The following is an 18,140-nucleotide window of genomic DNA, read 5'->3' as shown; positions in this document are numbered from 1 at the left end:
CCACAACAGCTGGTAAGTGGCAGAGTTTGGGATTTGAATGCAATCAGCCCAGCTCTAGAGTTCACACTGACTATATCTCTTTGAAGGGATGGGTTTTGAAATTTTCTCAGCCCTGCAGAGCTCTTCCCGGAATCCCCCGCTCTTTGTCTTTGCCTCACTCCACGGCTGTGATCTGGCCAGGGAACCCACCTCCCTCTTCCGGACCCTATACCCCCGTTGAGTGGCAGAGATTCACTGCGTCCCGCCCCCTCCCCCTGCTGAGTCATATCAACCCAACGGAACCCCGAAGTTTTTTTCACAGGTGTTGCTGATATGCCGTTATCTCCCCCACCTGCTTCCAGACACTTCCTTTCCTTGAACCCAAGGGTAGAGCTGAGTTGCTTTTTTTTTTTTTGCAATGAAATTCACATAACATGAAATTTACTGTTTTGAAGCAAACTCAGTGGGCTTCGCAGGTTCACAAGGTTATGCAGCCACCATCTCTAGTTCACCATCATCTCTAGTTCCGGAACATTTTCATCACCCCCAAAAGAGAGCCTGTCCCTATAAGCAGTCGCTGACCATCTGCCCCTCCCCCAGCCCCTGGCAACCACTAGTGTACGTCCTGTCCTCACAGATTCGCCTATTCTGGGCAATTTCTATAGATGGGATCATACACCATGTGGCCTTTTGTGTCTGGCTTCTTTCAGTCAGCATGATGTCTTCAAAGTTTATCCACATAGTAGCATGCGTCAGGGTTTGATTTCTTTTGATGGCTGAGTAACAGTCTATTGTACACCTCACCTCGTGCATGCTCAGTCATGTCCAACTCTTTGGGACCCTGTGGACTGTGGCCCACCAGGCTCCTCAGCCCATGGGTTTTCCCAGGCAAGAATACTGGAGTGGGTTGCCATGCCCTCCTCCCAACCCAGGCATTGAACCTGCATCTCTTGCATCGGCACACAAATTCTTTACCACTGTGCCACCTAGGATCAATTGCATGCATGGACTGCATTTTGTTTATCCACTCATCCTTTGATGGGCATTTGGGTGGTTTCCAGCTTTTCGAGACTCTGACTAGTGCTGCTGTGAACATGCGTGTACAAGTGTTATTTGAACAGGTACAGGAAGCATGTGCCTGAATGCCCAGTCGCTCAGTCGTGTCTGACTCTTTGCGACCTCATGGCGACTGTAGCTCACCAGGCTCCTCTGTCCATGGGATTTTTCGGGCAAGAAGACTGGAGTCGGTTGCCATTTATTACTCCAGGGGATCTTCCTGACCCAGGGACTAAACCCCATCTCTTATGTCTTCTGCACCGGATTCTCTACCACTGTGCCACCTAGGAAGCCCTTTTTTATCTGAACCCCTGTTTTCAATTCTTTGAGGTAGGACTGGAATTAGTGGATCATTGAGTAATTCTAGGCTTCCCCTGATAGCTCAGTTGGTAAAGAATCTGCCTGCAATGCAGGAGACCCCGGTTCAATTCCTGGGTCGGGAAGATCCCCTGGAGAAGGGATAGGCTACCCACTCCAGTATTCTTGGGCTTCCCTTGTGGCTTAGCTGGTAATTCAACCTTTAACTTTTGGAGGACCCACCAAACTTCAGCGACTTCACCATTTTACACTCCCACCAGCCAGGCCTCAACACTGTTTAACCCTATGACATTCACCTAGCTAGGGCCCAACTTCAAATCTTGGCTCAACCACTGTGACCACATGACTCTTTTCATCCCCATCATGCATCCTGCTTTCTCTGGTAGAAACACCCAGGTCTCCTTCCAGGAATCACTCATCTCATCCTAGCCAGTCAGCCCGTCAATCCCAGAGACCCACCCTCCCCAGGCTTGGGGTGATGGGGAGGTGGAAATTTGGGGAACCAGGGACAGCTCCTGCAGGTAGGAAAATCCCCACAGACAAGGCAAACCTGAGATTCCCCTTGGGGGGAGCTGAGAGAACAGGGCGGCCTTGGCAGCTGCCAGTGGCTTCTGAGCCATCGAGATTTTAAATCTGTTTTTGCACAGAAATAGTCGGATAGACCTTAAAACGGGAATAAAAAAGAACCTGTGTTTAGAGCCTCAAGCCGAGCGTCTAGGCAGCTGGCAGCATTTAGCCTGGCACGGACTATCGAAGGCAAGTGTGCGGTTACGGTCGTGTTCAAAAATACGGCTTCAACGCAGCAAGCTTGGGGCTGGGCTGCACGCCCTGTAATTCTCTTTCCAAATAAAAGGCAGAACTATTCCTGGCTCAGCTTGGGGACTTCTGCGGCTGCTGGGCTCCAAGGAGACTGGCCTGGAATGTCAGGCATGGCTCGGGCCTTCTATGCCTGGGAGTTTACATTTCAAGTCTGTCATTGTAAGACCTTTTTAATTAAAATGTTAGTCCCACGGGGGCCATCCAAGGATGTCCGAACCCCGAATCTTTTCAATAGGAGACCCTTGGGCTTGTGGTTAAGCATTGGGAGTGTGTGATGTTTGGCAGCTTGAGTCAATTTTGAGCTATTTGTGGAGGGGATAAAAAAAAATGAAACCAAACATCGTTTGATGTTTGCCAAATATAGCATTTTGCATTTCTATAAGCCCTGATTTTAAAAAATAACATATTTGGTCAGCCCTAAAAAGGAACAACTGAAGGCAAAAGGAGAAGGGGGCAGCAAAGGATGAGAGGCTTAGAGAGCAACATCAACTCAACGGACGCGAGTTTGAGCACACTCCTGGAGACAGTGAAGGACTGGAAGCCTGGTGCGCTGCAGTCCATCGAGTTGCCAAGAGTTGGATACAACTTAGTGACTGAACAACAACGAAAAGGAACAGGCGCTAATATATGCTACAACACGCAGGGACCTCGGAAACTGACGAGCAGTAGAAGCCAGACCCGAAAGGTCACGTTGTATGTGATTCCATTTATACGAAACATCCAGAACAGGCAAGTCCATCTAGACAGGAAAGAGACTGGCAGGGGCCAGGAGTGGGGGGAGAGGAATGAGGAGTGACTGCTTGTGGGGACGGCGTTTCTCTGCCCTCAGGCGTGAGAAGCACATCAGTGGATGGCCAACAGCCCTGTCAACTCCCACTTCTGCAACATGGAGCAAACACTGCTCTCATGAGGGACACCTCAAGAGACCAGACAGAGGAAGGGACTGAGGTCATCAAGGTGGGGGAGAGGCTGGAAAGGGGAGTGTGGACCTCCGCCCAAGACTGCACCCTATGCCCACCCTGGCAACACCAGCCCACTGGCCCTCAGAGAAGGGCCCATATTCCACAGACAGAGCAGCCTGGCGGGCTATAGTCCATGGGGTCACAGTGGGTCAGACACAACTGAGCACATACGCGCGCACATAAGGGCACCGGTCGGATTGGGTTAGAGCCCACTGTACAGCATCATTTTAATATAATCATCTTTTTAAAGACCATACCTCTAAATACTGTCATATTCCGAGGTACATGGGGTTAGGACTGCAACACATGCATTGGGGGGGGATATAAACATTAAGTTCATAGCAATATTATATCATTTTTAACTATTTGAGAATACACAGCTGACATCATGTTCCATGGCCCCTAAATTCTTCTGCTTGTATATCCTGAGATACAGGTGATTTCTGAGAACCAGGAGATTCCCACACAACTCCAGGACAAACGTTGCACTCCCCAAATTTTTCACTGAGAAATCCCATGATCTTACTCACATTTTGTAGGGTTTCCCTGGTAGCTCAGCAGTGAAGAATCTGCCTGCCAATGCAGGAGACCCAGGTCCCATCCCTGGGTCAGGAAGATCCCCGGAAGAAAGAAATGGCAACCCACTCCAGTATTCTTGCCTGGAAAATCCCATGGACAGAGGAGCCTGGGGGGCTACAGTCCATGGGGTGGCAAAGAGTTGGACACGACTTCGCAACTAAACAACAATAAACTGACATTTTGCGTTCAAATGAACCCCACTGCTGCAGAGGGCTGATGTTTGTGTCCTCCCAAAATGCACACTCTGGGATCCTAACACTCAGGGTGGTGGTATCAAGGAGGTGGGGCCTTTGGGGGATGATTAGGTCATGAAGGTGGAACTCCTGTGAGTGGGATTAGGGCCCTTATAAAGAGATCCCAGAGGGCTCCCTTGCCCTTTCTGCCATGTAATAACCCAGTGAAAAGGCAACAACTACGAGCCAGGAAGCCCTTATCAGGTGCCAAATCAGCCCTTACCTTGAACTTGGACTTCCAACCTCCAGATCTGTGAGAAGTAAGTTTGTGTTTATAAGCCACTGAGTCTCTGGTATTGCGTGGCGTGCCTGTGTGCCCAGTCGTGTCTGACTCTGTCCGCCAGGCTCCCCGGTCCTTGGGATTTTCCAGGCACGAATACTGGAGTGGGTTGCCATTCCCTTCTCCAGGGGAATCTTCCCACCCCAGGGGTCAAACACTTGCCTTCCGCATTGCAGGCAGTTTTTTACCACTGAGCCACCTGGGAAGCCTTGACATTGTGCTATGGCCGCACAGACAGACTAAGTCAGTATCCCTTAAGGCAACGTTTTCTTTCCTCATTTAGGATCCAGTCCAGACTCACCTGTTGTCTTTTTTTTAAAGACTTTTGTTTAATATGCATCACTTTTAAAGTCCTTATTGAATTTGTTACAATATTGCTTCTGTCTTTCGTTCTGGTATTTTGGCTGTGAGGCGCAGGGGATCTCAGCTCCCCTGCCAGGGATCAAAGCAGCATCTTCCGCATTGGGAGACAAAGTTTTCACCCTTGGACTGCCGGGGAAGTTTCTCACTGGTCGTCTTTGGTTCTCATGTCTTTCCGTCGTTGTTGTTGATCAGTGGCTCAGTCGTGTCCAACTTTTTGCGACCCCATGGACTGCAGCACGCCAGGCTTCCATGTCCTTCACTATCTCCCAGAGTTTGCCCAAACTCATATCCACTGAGTCGGTGATGCTATATAACCATCGCGTCCTCTGTCGCCCCCTTCTCCTCCTGCCCTCAATCTTTCCCAGCATCAAGGTCTTTTCCAATGAGTCGGCTCTTCTAATCAGGTGGCCAAAGTATTGGAGCTTCAGCTTCCTCATCAGTCCTTCCAATGAATATTATATTCAGGACTGGTTTCCTTTAGGATGGACTGGTTTGATCTCTTTGCTGTCCAAGGGACTCTCAAGAGTCTTCTTCAGCACCTAGTCTCCTTTATCAGGAGCGTTTTACAGCCATTCACCAGTAACCATGCCTGCTGGTTGCTGCTGCCCAAGCTTGGTTATGCATCTTGGGGGCAGGATCTGGAGGAGCCATGATGGTCCTCCCCTGTCCCTTGTATCCCAAGGCACCTGACCTTGGCTTATCCCTTTGCCGGGGATACCATGTTCACTGAGTTCAGATGGTGGGATCGTAGGTCTTCAGGTCTCCCCGAGGTCACTCGAATATTCAGGCAGAGTTGGAAACAACTGGCTTAAATAGCCTTCTCCATTTTGAAAATGCGGAGAAGTCTCTAAGCTCTAACAGCCTGAGCCTCCACGCCCTTCTCAAGGCTCCCTCACCTCGACATCTTGTCCCGCCAGTTGGTGAGGAGCCTTCAGGGCCCAGGGGTGGAGGCTTCCCTAACCTTGAGGAGTTTTGTAAAGCAGGCCAGGTGAGAATGGAAGGAATTCACTCCTGGAGGCTTCCTGGAGGAGGTGACCTCTAAGCCATGCCTCCAAAGCTGCACCCAGCACCATCTCAGGGTCCCACATTCTCACCAAAAAGTCTGTAGGAGCCTCCTTCTGAGCTCGCTGAGCAGAACAGCCTGGGTGGGATTCACTTGCAGGGGCTCATTTTTACTTTCCCCTTCACACATTTGTGATGGTTCCCCACTGCCATGGGCAAACACAACCAGGCCCCCCTCACCAGGGACCAGACTGCTCTGCCTTCTTGAAAGCTTGTGATCTCCAGCGGATGAGAATTGAATCTTTTTTTTAAAAAAAAATCTCTGCAGCTGGGAGTCTGAACCACAGGCTAGTGTGTTCAGCGGCTGCCTTGGAGAGAGAGAGAAACAAGCTATTTGGGACTCTGAGGGCTGTAATTTCTGCTGCCTGGAGAAAACCTGAGGGAGCAAGAGGGTAGATTACTGGCTTTCCTTGCTAGGTCTCAGTTTACCCATCTGCTAAAGAGGCGAGTAATCAACATATCACAGGAGGGCACTGAGGAGTGGGAGAGGTGTCAGGTGTGAAAAGTGCTTCCCTTGGTGTGTCTGCGTGATGAGGGGGAGGTCTCTACTCCCCTTCTACCACCCACCAAGCCAGGCCAGGTAGGGTCAGACAAAAGGGGAAGGAGACTTTAAGCCCCAGGGGACACTGGGCAATGTCGGGGGATGTTTTTGGTTATGTTGGTGGGGGAGGTTTTATTGGGGGCTGCTGGTATCCGGTGGGTGGAAACCAGAGATGCTGCAATGCACAGGACAGAGGTCTGCAGCAAAGAAGGGTCCCGTCCAAGCGTCAGCAGTGCCCAGGCGGAGAGGCTACCGGGGATGAATGCTGTGTTTCTCAAACAGCCAGATGAGTCTCATGTAGGTCCTTTTGTGATTTAAAATGTGACTCAATGTTACACACAGGAATTGTTACATTATTTCTAGGAAAGGGGAAAAACCAGAAGTAGCAGAGGCATCTATCAGCAGGAAAAGAGCGACATATACACATACTATTGAATATTAAATTGCTTACGTACAAATGAGGCAGTGCCATTGCAGGGATCCTCACTCGGGGGCAATTCTGCCCCTAAGGCACAAGTAGCTACGCGGGGACATGGTTGGTCATCACTGCCAGCAGGTGGAGGATGCTGCAGTCATGTGGTGGGTGGACATCAGGGTTGCTGCTTAAAACCCTACAATCTGGGACGTCCCTAGTGGTCCAGTGGCTAACACTCCACGCTCCCGAGGCTAGAGGCCTGGGTTTTATCCCTGCTCAGGGAGCTAGATTCCACATGCTGCAGCTCAAGAGTGCACACGCCAAAACTAGAGATCCAGCACGCCGTGACAAAGATCAGAGGTTCCAGGTGCCACAGCTAAGACCCAGCGCAGCCAAATAAACGAACACTGGGAACAGCACCCCTGCAATGCACAGGACAGCCCCACCACAGAGGACAATCGGGTCCCAGATGTCAGCAGTGCTGACGCTCAGAATTCTGGAGCTAAGGGAGCCGCTGAAGGGGGCATCTGGATTGAGATCTGAACACACCATCCACAGCGATGCTTGCAGGGCCTCCCTGAAGGAGGCCTACTGGTCTGTCAGGGAAGGAAGCAAGAGGCTGGTGCTGACATCCCTGGGCTAAATGGAGGGGGCTCAGCGGGATTGGAGGGCTTCCCAGGTGACCCTAGCAGTAAAGAACCCACCCGCCAATGCAGGAAACATAATGAGACGTGAGTTCTATCCCTGGGTCGGGAAGATCCCCTGGAGGCGGGCATGGCAACCCACTCCACTCTTCTTGCCTGGAGAATCCCATGGACAGAGGAGCCTGGTGGGCTACGGTCCATGGGGTCACAGAGTCAGACACGACTGAAGCAACTTAGCACGCAGGCACCCACAGCAGGACTGGGGCCTGGATGATGAGGTGCAGAGAAATTGCAGGGTCAGCAAACTTTTCCTGCAAAGGTATACACGGTACCAAGGCTCAGCTTTGTAAACTATACAGTCTCTGCCCAAACCACTCAACTCTGCCACTGTGGCTTGCGAGTAGCCGGGGACAAGATACACATCCGGGACCCCTCTGGTGGTCCAGTGGCAAAGAACCCGCCTGTCAATGCAGGAGACATGAGTTCAACCCCTGGTCTGGGAAGATCCCACACGCCGTGGGGCAACTAAGCCCGTGAACCACAACCACTGAAGCCTGGGCTCTAGAGCCTGGGCTCCGCAACAAGGGAACTCACTGCAAAGAGAAGCGAGCACACCCCAGCCAAGAGCAGCCCCCACTCGCTGCAACTAGAGGAAAGCCCACGCAGCAACGAGGACCCAGTGCTGCCAATAAATAAGTATTTTTTAAAAAGATGCTGTGCTTCTAATATAGGGGCTATGGGTTTGATTCCTGGTCAAGGGATTAAGATTCCACATGCCATGCGCTGAAATAGGGAGCGAGAGAGATTAGTATGATTATCCTGTGGATGAAAGAATAAAACTTAAAAAAAAAAAGGTGTACATCAATGGGCAGGGCCGGGTGCCAATAAAACGTTATTTACGGATACCATTTGAATTTCATAGAGCTTCTGATGTCCCAAAATAGTATGCTTCCTTTTGTATTTTTTCAACTATTAAAAAATATAAAATCATTTGTATCAGGGTGTTACAGTTACGAGATACGGGTTTCTTTCACGGTAATGAAAGTGTTCCAAGATCAATTGTGGCAACAGCTCTGTGAATACACAAAAATCATGGAATTGTACACCCTGAGTGGGTGAAATTCTATGGGATGTGAGCTATATCTTAGTAAAGCTGTTATAAAAAGAAAACACACAATAGCTAAAGGTGGAAACAACTCAAATGTCCATTGATGAATAAATGAATAAGCAACCTACGGTCCATCTGTACAATGCAATATTATTCAGCCTCAAAAAGGAAGGAAATTCTGACACAGGTTACCACACGGATGAATTTGGAGGACATTACTACATGAAATAAGCCAGACACAGAAGGACAAATACTGATCTCACTTATATGACCTCACTTAAATGATCTCACTTATATGAGGTCCCTAGAGGAGTCAGACTTACAGGAGACAGGAAGGAGCATGATGGGTGTCAGGGTCGGGGGAGGGGGAATGCGGAGTTCCTGTTTAATGGGGACAGAGTTTCAGTTTGGGATGATGAAAGAGTTCTGAGGATGGACGATGGTAAGGTGGCACAGCAATGTGAATGTACTTACTGCTACTGAACTGTGCATTTTCAAATGGTTACACAGGCGAATTTTATCTTATGCACCAGGCTTTCCCTGGTGGCTCAGACAGAACAGTAAGGAATCTGCCTGCAGTGCGGGAGACTCAGATTTGATCCCTGGGTCGGGAAGATCCCCTGGAGGAGGGAACGGCAACCCACTCCAGTATTCTTACCTGGAGAATCCCGTGGACAGAGGAGCCTGGCGGGCTCCATGGAGTCACAAAGAGCTGGACATGACTGAGACTAACACTTTCAACTTACGCATATTTTACCACAATTTTAAAAAGAAAAGATAACAAATATTCTCAGCTCCCAGGCTTTACAAACACAAGCAGCAGGCAGGATTGTCCCCCGCCCCAGGCTATAGTTTATAGACCCCTTGTTGTGCTGGGCTTAGTTGCTCAGTCGTGTCCGGCTCTGCGACCCCATGGACTGTAGCCCACCAAGCTCCTCTGTCCACGGACTCCTGGGCCACCCCATATGGGTTGGTTGGCACTGGGATTAGCAGCGTGTGAATCCCAGATGGCGGTGGCCAGTGGAAATCAAAGGGGAATTTGTTCCTGAGGCAAAACTGGGTGAAGAACGCGTCTGCTCTGGCAGATGAGCCAGGGGTCATGGAGGACCAAAGCAGGCTGAGTGCCAGGCTCCCCAGGGACAGGGAAGGGATGACTGAGATGACTGAGTGAGTAAGGGAGTGAGTGAGTGGGTGCAGAGATAAACTGTGGGAGGCGGAGGGGGCCTGCTGCCAGCATCCATCATGGAGTAAAACGCTCCACATTGAGACAAGCCACGGTTGGAGGGTCATGGAAATGAGAAGCCAGAAGATGCGTGCAGCTCTTCTAGGTGAAGGCAGCAAGATTCCTCCAGCTCAGCTATGCCCCCACCGCCCCCTGCCATGGACCCTCCCAAGTAGGATGGAAGCCAGCTGTCAAGAAAGCCCCTCGGGGAGAATGGATACAGGTCTCTGTGGCTGAGTCCCTTTGCCATTCGCCTGAAACAATCACAGCACTGCTATTTGGCTATGCTGCCACGCCATGAGCAGTCGTGTCCGACTCTTTGCGACCCCATGGACTGTAGCCCGTCAGGCTCCTCTCTCCGTGGAATTTTCCAGGGAAGAATAGTGGAGTGGGTTGCCATTTCTTTCTCCAGGGGATCTTCCCGACCCAGGATTGAACCTGAGTCTCTTGCGTCTTCTGCATTAGCAGTGGGATTCTTCACCACTAGAGCCACCTGGAAAGCCCCCATGAATCGGCGATATCCCAATACAAATAAAGTTGTGTTTTGTTTTTTAAAGAAACCCTCTCGGGCTTCCCTGGTGGCTCAGTAGTAAAGAATCCGCCTCCCAGTGCAGGAGACACAGATTCAATCCCTGCTCCAGGAAGAGCCCATGTGTCGTGGAGCAACTGAGCCCCTGGGCCACGGCTACTGGGCCAGAGCACTTGAGCCCGGGAGCCGCGGTGAGGGAGCCCATGTGCTGCGACTGCTGCAGCCCCTGCGCCCTAGAGCCTGAGCTCCAAGACCAGAGGTGCCACCCGCACACCGCAGCTGGTGAGTAGCCCTCGCTTGCTGCAATTAGAGAAAGCCCACAGCGATCGCCGAAGACCCGGCGTAGCCAGAAGTAAATACAGAAATAAAACAAAAGCTGAAAAGAGAGAGAGAAATTTGCTCGCCTTCAGGTCAAGCCCAGGCTTCCAGTCTTCAGGCACCGCTGGCCCGGCCCTGGGCATCTCCGCCCCTCTTGGCTGGCCCAGGCTGCCTCAGCCCTGCAGGGCTTTGCGCATGGGGTTCCCCTACCAGGGCACCCCCTCTTTGCCCCCGCATCTCCACTCCATGTGTCAGGTCCCATTATGGAGCCTGCTGTCTCCCCCTCCCCACATCCCGCCCCGCCCTCCGGTCCAGCCCTGACTGCACAGGCTGGGGTGTCTGTGTCCTGCACTCCAGGCTCCTCGGGCATGGCCTGCAGGGGGTTGTATCCCCCAGCCTCACGCAGCCCAGAGGCTGAGGGTTTGCTGAGTGACTTCAGGAACCCGTAGCTATGACAAGGGGCTCCACCCGGGGCCATGCGAGGTCAGAGGGTTAAGTTCAGTGCTGGGACCTGGCTGGTGGTGCCAGCTACAAAGGGTTAGGTGTCCAGGGCACCAGACCCAAAATAGGGTGACGAGAAATAGCTGCAGGCTTGGAAGCTGCTTCGGGTATAAATTTAGATGCAACTTTTAAACTTGCCCTGAGCTGAGGTCCCCTGTTCCTACTGGGATGCGGTTCCCAACCACGGCTGCTGCCACCTTGTAAGATGCTGGGGCAGGGATGGGAGGTGACAAGAGAGAGGATCCGGTCCCCATGACACCATCACACCACCTCCAACCCTCAGTGTCGTTGCTGAGTCACTGAGTTGTGTCCAACTCATTGCGACCCCATGGACTGTAGCCCGCCAGGCGCTTCTATGGGATTTCCCAGGCAAGAGTGCTGGAATGGGTTACCATTTCCTCCTCCAAGAGATCTTCCTGACCCAGAGGCCCGACCCACGTCCCTAGCCCTGCAGGCCGTTTCTTTACCAATGAGCCACCGGGGAAGAGCCACTCACATTATGATCTTTTCTAATCTAGGTTTATGTCCCTAGATTTCCTTCTGACACACTGAATTCCTCCTGTTTCCCAAATTTGCTGAAGTCTCACCTCCAGACCCATGCCCTCTACCTGGAACACCGCTCTGCCTATTTGCCTGAACCTACATACCATTTCCCTGGGCGGTGCTCCCCAGTCCCAGGCAGAGACCCTGTTCCCACTCTGGGTGCCCCCAGCACTGGGTCCTTCCCATGGCCCCATCCTAATCCCACAGAATTGGGGGTGTCTGTGTCCCAATGTCCCCCTCAGACTGGAGCCCCCCCATGCCAGTTCCTCACCAGAAGTCTGTGTCCCCACTGAACCGTACCTGGCCTAGATAAACACTGATGAAGGCTTACTCGGTGACAAGCTGGGCTGCCATTCCCCTCTCCAGGGGACCTCCCCTCCCCAGGGACACATATGGCAGTCCATGCCTGGACCCCCCAGGAGGAGCCCGATGAAGCCGGCCCCCTCCCTCCTGCAGCCACAGCCTGCAGCTGGCGTTACAGAAACAGCCCTGCTCTTCTCTTTCTCTCTCCAGCACCTCTCCTGAACCCTACTGGGGTCGCCCCCTCCTTTTTGGAGTCCTTCAGCTCTTCCAAAGTGGTCCTCTCGAGGTTCCCTGCCTCAGTCAAGACCACATCCGGGCCCCAAAGCCATCTCCCCAACACAGATTCAACCGGTTTCCTCCCTTGCTCTAACACCTCTCACGGCTCCCTACTGCCCTCAGAGTGCAGCCTGAGCTCCGCTTCACACGCAAGGCTCCTCCCCTCCCTGGGTCCCAGTTTCCTCACCGGGATAAAGGATCCCACCTCTCAGGGCTGGAGGAGGATTGCAGGTCTTGGGAGGTGGGAAGAAGCCGGCCCACAGAGGACTCTGGCCCTTTCTGATACAGACACATGAGTCATCGCTGGGTTGGGATTTCTTGGCACTGCTGATATTTGAGACTGGATTGTCGTCTGTGATAGGTTTAGGAGGTAGATACTTGATAGATTATAGATATGGTGAAAGTGATAGTCGTAATGCTCAAAATTCTCCAAGCCAGACTTCAGCAATACGTGAACCGTGAACTCCCTGATGTTCAAGCTGGTTTTAGAAAAGGCAGAGGAACCAGAGATCAAATTGCCAACATCCGCTGGATCATGGAAAAAGCAAGAGAGTTCCAGAAAAACATCTACTTCTGCTTTCTTGACTATGCCACAGCCTTTGACTGTGTGGATCACAAAAAACTGTGGAAAATTCTGAGAGAGATGGGTATACCAGACCATCTAACCTGCCTCTTGAGAAATCTGTATGCAGGTCAGGAAGCAACAGTTAGAACTGGACATGGAACAACAGACTGGTTCCAAATAGGAAAAGGAGTTGTCACCTGCTTATTTAACCTCTATGCAGAGTACATCATGAGAAACGCTGGACTGGAAGAAACACAAGCTGGAATCAAGATTGCTGGGAGAAATATCAATAACCTCAGATATGCAGATGACACCACCCTTATGGCAGAAGGTGAAGAGGAACTAAAAAGCCTCTTGATGAAAGTGAAAGAGGAGAGTGAAAAAGTTGGCTTAAAGCTCAACATTCAGAAAACAAAGATCATGGCATCTGGTCCCATCACTTCATGGGAAATAGATGGGGAAACAGTGGAAACAGTGTCAGACTTTATTTTTTGGGGCTCCAAAATCACTGTAGATGGTGACTGACTGCAGCCATGAAATTAAAAGATGCTTACTCCTTGGAAGAAAAGTTATGACCAACCTAGATAGCATATTCAAAAGCAGAGACATTACTTTGCCGACTAAGGTCCGTCTAGTCAAGGCTATGGTTTTTCCTGTGGTCATGTATGAATGTGAGAGTTGGGCTGTGAAGAAGGCTGAGCACCGAAGAATTGACGCTTTTGAACTGTGGTGTTGGAGAAGACACTTGAGGGTCCCTTGGACTGCAAGGAGATCCAACCAGTCCATTCTGAAGGAGATCAGCCCTGGGATTTCTTTGGAAGGAATGATGCTAAAGCTGAAACTCCAGTACTTTGGCCACCTCATGCGAAGAGTTGACTCATTGGAAAAGACTCTGATGCTGGGAGGGATTGGGTGCAGGAGGAGAAGGGGACGACAGAGGATGAGATGGCTGGATGGCATCACGGACTCGATGGATGTGAGTCTGAATGAACTCCAGGAGATGGTGATAGACAGGGAGGCCTGGCGTGCTGCGATTCAAGGGGTTGCAAAGAGTCGGACACGACTGAGCGACTGGACTGAACTGAACTGATAGTCGTTCAGTCCAACTCTTTTTGACCCCATGCACATGGGATTTCCCAGGCAAGAATGCTAGAGGGGGCTGCCACTCCCTTCTCCAGGGGATCTTTCCTCCCCAGGGACTGAACCTGGGTCTCCTGCATTGCAGGCAGATTCTCTACCATCTGAGCCACCATATGGTATAGACAGACGCCTGACAAATAGTTGCCAGACAATTAGATGGATGGGAGATACATAATTGATAGATGGTTTATTGGTGATTGAAAGATGATAACTAGATGACCAATTGATGGATGATGGACTGATTGATGACAGACAGACAGACAGCAAACAGGGCCTCTTGCATGTTGAGGCAGGGTCTCTCTCATGTCAGCGCTACTGACATTTGGGGTCCATCAGCCCTGTGGGTTGGGGACATCCTGGGCCCTGTAGAGTGTTGAGCAGCATCTCTGGTCTCTACCCACTCAAAGCAAATAGCACCCTCTACGCCAAGTTGTGACAACCAAAAATGTCCCCAGACATTGCCAGACATCCCCTGGAGTGCAGAATCGCCCTCAGGTAAGAATCACTGACTCAGGCATATGTCTTTAGACATGGTGACAAGATCTTATCTGAAACAAAGCCACAGATGGAGGGGTGACCCCAGGAGGTATTGACAAGACAAACTGGGAAAGGAGGCAGTGGCTTCTCTGAGGGGCCAAAGAAAGGACCCCAGGAGGTCAGGAGAAGGGCTGCTCACAAGGATGCCAGCCCCCGACCAGGAGAGGGGCCCACCCAAGATCAAGCTGGGACTGCATCCCTGGCACTTTTTTTGTTTTGTTTCTTCTTTTTTTTCCCTTTGGCTGCACCACATGGCATGTGGGATCTTAGTTCCCTGACCAGGGATTGAACCTGCACCCCCTGAAGTGGAAGCATAGAGTCTTAACCACCGGACCACCAGGAGAGCCCCACCTCTGAGTTTCTTGTACCCCTGAGACCCTGGGCAAGTCATACACCCTCTTTAAATCTCGGTTTCTTCATCTGCAAAGGAGGGGGCCCTCCCAGCACAAAGATCTCTGGATACTGGGGGCTGATGTCAAAGAATAAGGGTTTGAGGCTTTAAGAGAACCAAAGGGCTTTGTCCAGCATCCCACGGTTGTTAAGTGAAGGAGGCTGGATTGAACCAGATCCTAGCTGCCCCCCAACAGCTTACTGCCTCCCCGTGAGAAACAATCACTGCTCACAGAAGACCACAGGAAGAACAGGTCAAACCAGAACGGAAGTGCTGAGATGCCTCTGTCGCCAAGCACTTTTCCTCTGCACCTGCTGCCAAATCGCAGACACCATGGATGACTCGCTCTGCTCTCAAACAGCCACACTTCCAAGAAAAAAATGACACAGCACTGACAAAAATAATTTCTTCCAAACCTAAGCCTTCAAAGTATGTTGGAAAGCAACATCCATCCATCAACGAGCAGGGACTTCTCTGGCAGTCCAGTAGTCAAGACTCCGCGCTTCCACCGCAGGGGGCATGGATTCAGCCCCTGGTCGGGGAGCTAAAATCTCGCGTGCTGCCGCCAAAACAAACAGAAAACCACAGTGGAGTGGATAACACAAAACATGGGGGCATCCACGCAGCGGAACAGTACTCAGGCATAAACAGGAGTGAGGCGCCGATTCATCCCACAATGCGGACGAACCTCGAAAACGTGACGCTATGGGAGAGGAGACTGACACTGGAAGCCACACGGCGCATGAGTCCATCTCTAAGAGGTGTCCACGACAGGCCAAGCCACAGAGACAGAAAGCAGATCAGTGGCTGCGGCGGCTGGAGGAGCGGGAATGGGGACTGCTGACGGGGACGGGAGCTCATTTTGGTGTGGCGAAAATGTTTGGGACGCGATAGAGGAGAGAGTTGCACAACACGGTGAACGGACTCAGTGCCACCAACTTTTCCACTTGAAAATGACTAATTTTACGTTACGTGAATTTCCCCTCAGTAAAAAATACACAGGTAAAAATTAAAAAAAAAAAAACAGAAGCATAAAAAAATCCACCAAGGCAAGTATTTGTCTCTCCACGGGGTGTGGCGGGGGTGGGGTGGAGGGCACAGGTTTTTCTACCCACCTTGGGAAGGGATGATGGAGCTGGGGGCCCCCTGCCTGGGGGCCCTGGACACAGTCTGGACCAATTTGTCAGCGCTGTGGGGGCCATGCTCTGGCTGGCGGCAGCGCTGGCCTCTTAAAGGGTTTTGTCAGGGCTTTGAAAGGGGGCCAGGTTTTTTTTTTTTCCCCCGGAGCCGAGCAGTCTTGAGCCTGTTGTTCTCAGCAATCTCAGGGCCGCGTGTTAGCAGGAAACACAGCCAAGTAGGGCTTCCTGAGAGTCGGAGAGAGGAAGCTCCGTAATGTTCTGGAAGGCCGGGTTAAAAATAACCCCGGTATATAAGGACGGCGGAGGGTCCCCTCTCTGCCTCACTCGCACGCAGGCCGGCTGGACGCTGGGCCGAGCAGGTGGTTTGGGGCCTAAGACAGGCCAAATCCTGGTCCTTGAGCCCCTGGGGCTAGGGGAAAACACCAGCCAAGTTCAGAGTCCTGAGGCTGCCCCGCTTCCAGAACTTAGGCAGAGTCAGGGCCACCGTGGGTGTTCCTGTTTTAAATCGCTTTTCTCCAGCCGAATATGCAAACCCAAGCAGAGAGGAACTCGGGTGGAGCTGCGATTTCGGTTGGCAGTGAGGACCAAAGCGCACACAGGCTGGGGGGCTGACAGCCAGAGTTCGAATCCTGTCTCTGCCACCAGCTCGGGGCCTCAGTATTCTCATCTGTAAAATGGAGCAAGTAATGGTTCCTACATTGTTGTAAGCACTAAGTACTTAGCACAGAGGCTCTAAGGAAGCTGAATAGTTATTATGAATTCTTCCAAGGGGGCTCAGTGGCAAAGAATCCGCCTGCCAATGTAGGAGACATGGGTTTGATCCCTGAGTTGGGAAGATCCCCTAGAGGAGGAAATGGCAACCCATTCCAGTATTCCTTGCCTGGAGAATCCCTTGGACAGAGGAGCCTGGAGGGATACAGTCCATGGAGTCACAAAGACTGGGACACAACTGAGCATGCACACACCATCATTATTTCCAGGATGTTTACTTCCCCAGGTGTGGCATATTATTATGTATTTAATCTGTGCATCAGTTCTAATTCTATCTCCTCCCCCTCTTCACAGGTGTAGCAAGCGGGGATTAGCATCCCCTGTTGTCATGGTAACCCAAGACGCCGTGGCCAGGTTGTCTCCGTGAGCTTTTTCCAACTTTGCCTTCCACAAGCCCGCTGATGGACACCTCTTTCAATTTTACACTTGGAGGCCTCACTTGCCTTACCCTAGCCCAGTCCTGACAAAAAGGAACAGATCTGAGCCAGGGACTTTGGACTTCACAGGGCCCAAAGTTCTTTCTGTTCTGCGCTTAGAAGTTAAAGTTAGGGAGCTCGAAGGGTGCAGCCGGAAGATGGATGACCATCACCTTTACATAGGCGGGTTGTTCGCACCCCGTACATAGGCGGGGTGATCTTTCCAAAAGGACCTCTGATGTCACTGCCATCAGAATAGCGAGAACAACAAAGCCCACTACTGCCCGAATTTTGGGACAAAGTCAACACCAAGGTGTGGGGCTTCTCATCCTGGGCTGAGCCACATGGATCAGAAAAATAAAAGAAAACCCAGATGATCAATGTCAGGAGGGAGAGAGGGGACCCTGGGGACAAGTCCTACACATATCAAAAGGTTCACCAGGGCATTCTATAAACAACTTGCTGCTGCTAAGTCGCTTCAGTCGTGTCCGACTCTGTGCGACCCCATAGACGGCAGCCCTCCAGGCTCCCCCCGTCCCTGGGATTCTCCAGGCAAGAACACTGGAGTGGGTTGCCATTTCCTTCTCCAATGCATGAAAGTGAAAAGTGAAAGTGAAGTCACTCAGTCATGTCCAACCCTCAGCGACCCCACGGACTGCAACCCACCAGGCTCCTCCGTCCAAAAACAACTTGATTCCAGTCAGTTCAATGGCTCAGATGACACGGACAAATTCTTCGAAAGACTCAAATTCCCCAAACTTACTCAAGAAGAAACAGATCACTAGGGGACCACCCTGGTGTTCCAGTGGCTAAGACTCCACACTCCCAATGCAGGGGGCCCTGGGTTCGATCCCTGGTCTGGGAACTAGATACCACATTCCGCAACTAAGAGTTCACATGCGGCAACTAAAGATCTGGGCTGTAGCCACTAAGATCTCACTCAGCCAAATAAACAAATATTCTTAAAAAGAAGACAGAGATCGCCAGGATAGCCCTGTAGCTATGGAAGAAACCGATGGGCTGGTGGAGAACTTTCCCGCGTAGAAAGCCAGGTCTGAACAGCGTCACTGGTAAATTTCCTCAAGCATTTAGGAAAGAAAGAATGCCAGTGCTACAGAGCCGCTTTCATA

This window comes from Capricornis sumatraensis, chromosome 9 (genome assembly GCF_032405125.1).
Source record: "Capricornis sumatraensis isolate serow.1 chromosome 9, serow.2, whole genome shotgun sequence".
Classification (NCBI taxonomy): Eukaryota; Metazoa; Chordata; class Mammalia; order Artiodactyla; family Bovidae; genus Capricornis; species Capricornis sumatraensis.
The sequence above is the reverse complement of the archived record's forward strand: the minus strand, read 5'-3'. Positions refer to the sequence as shown.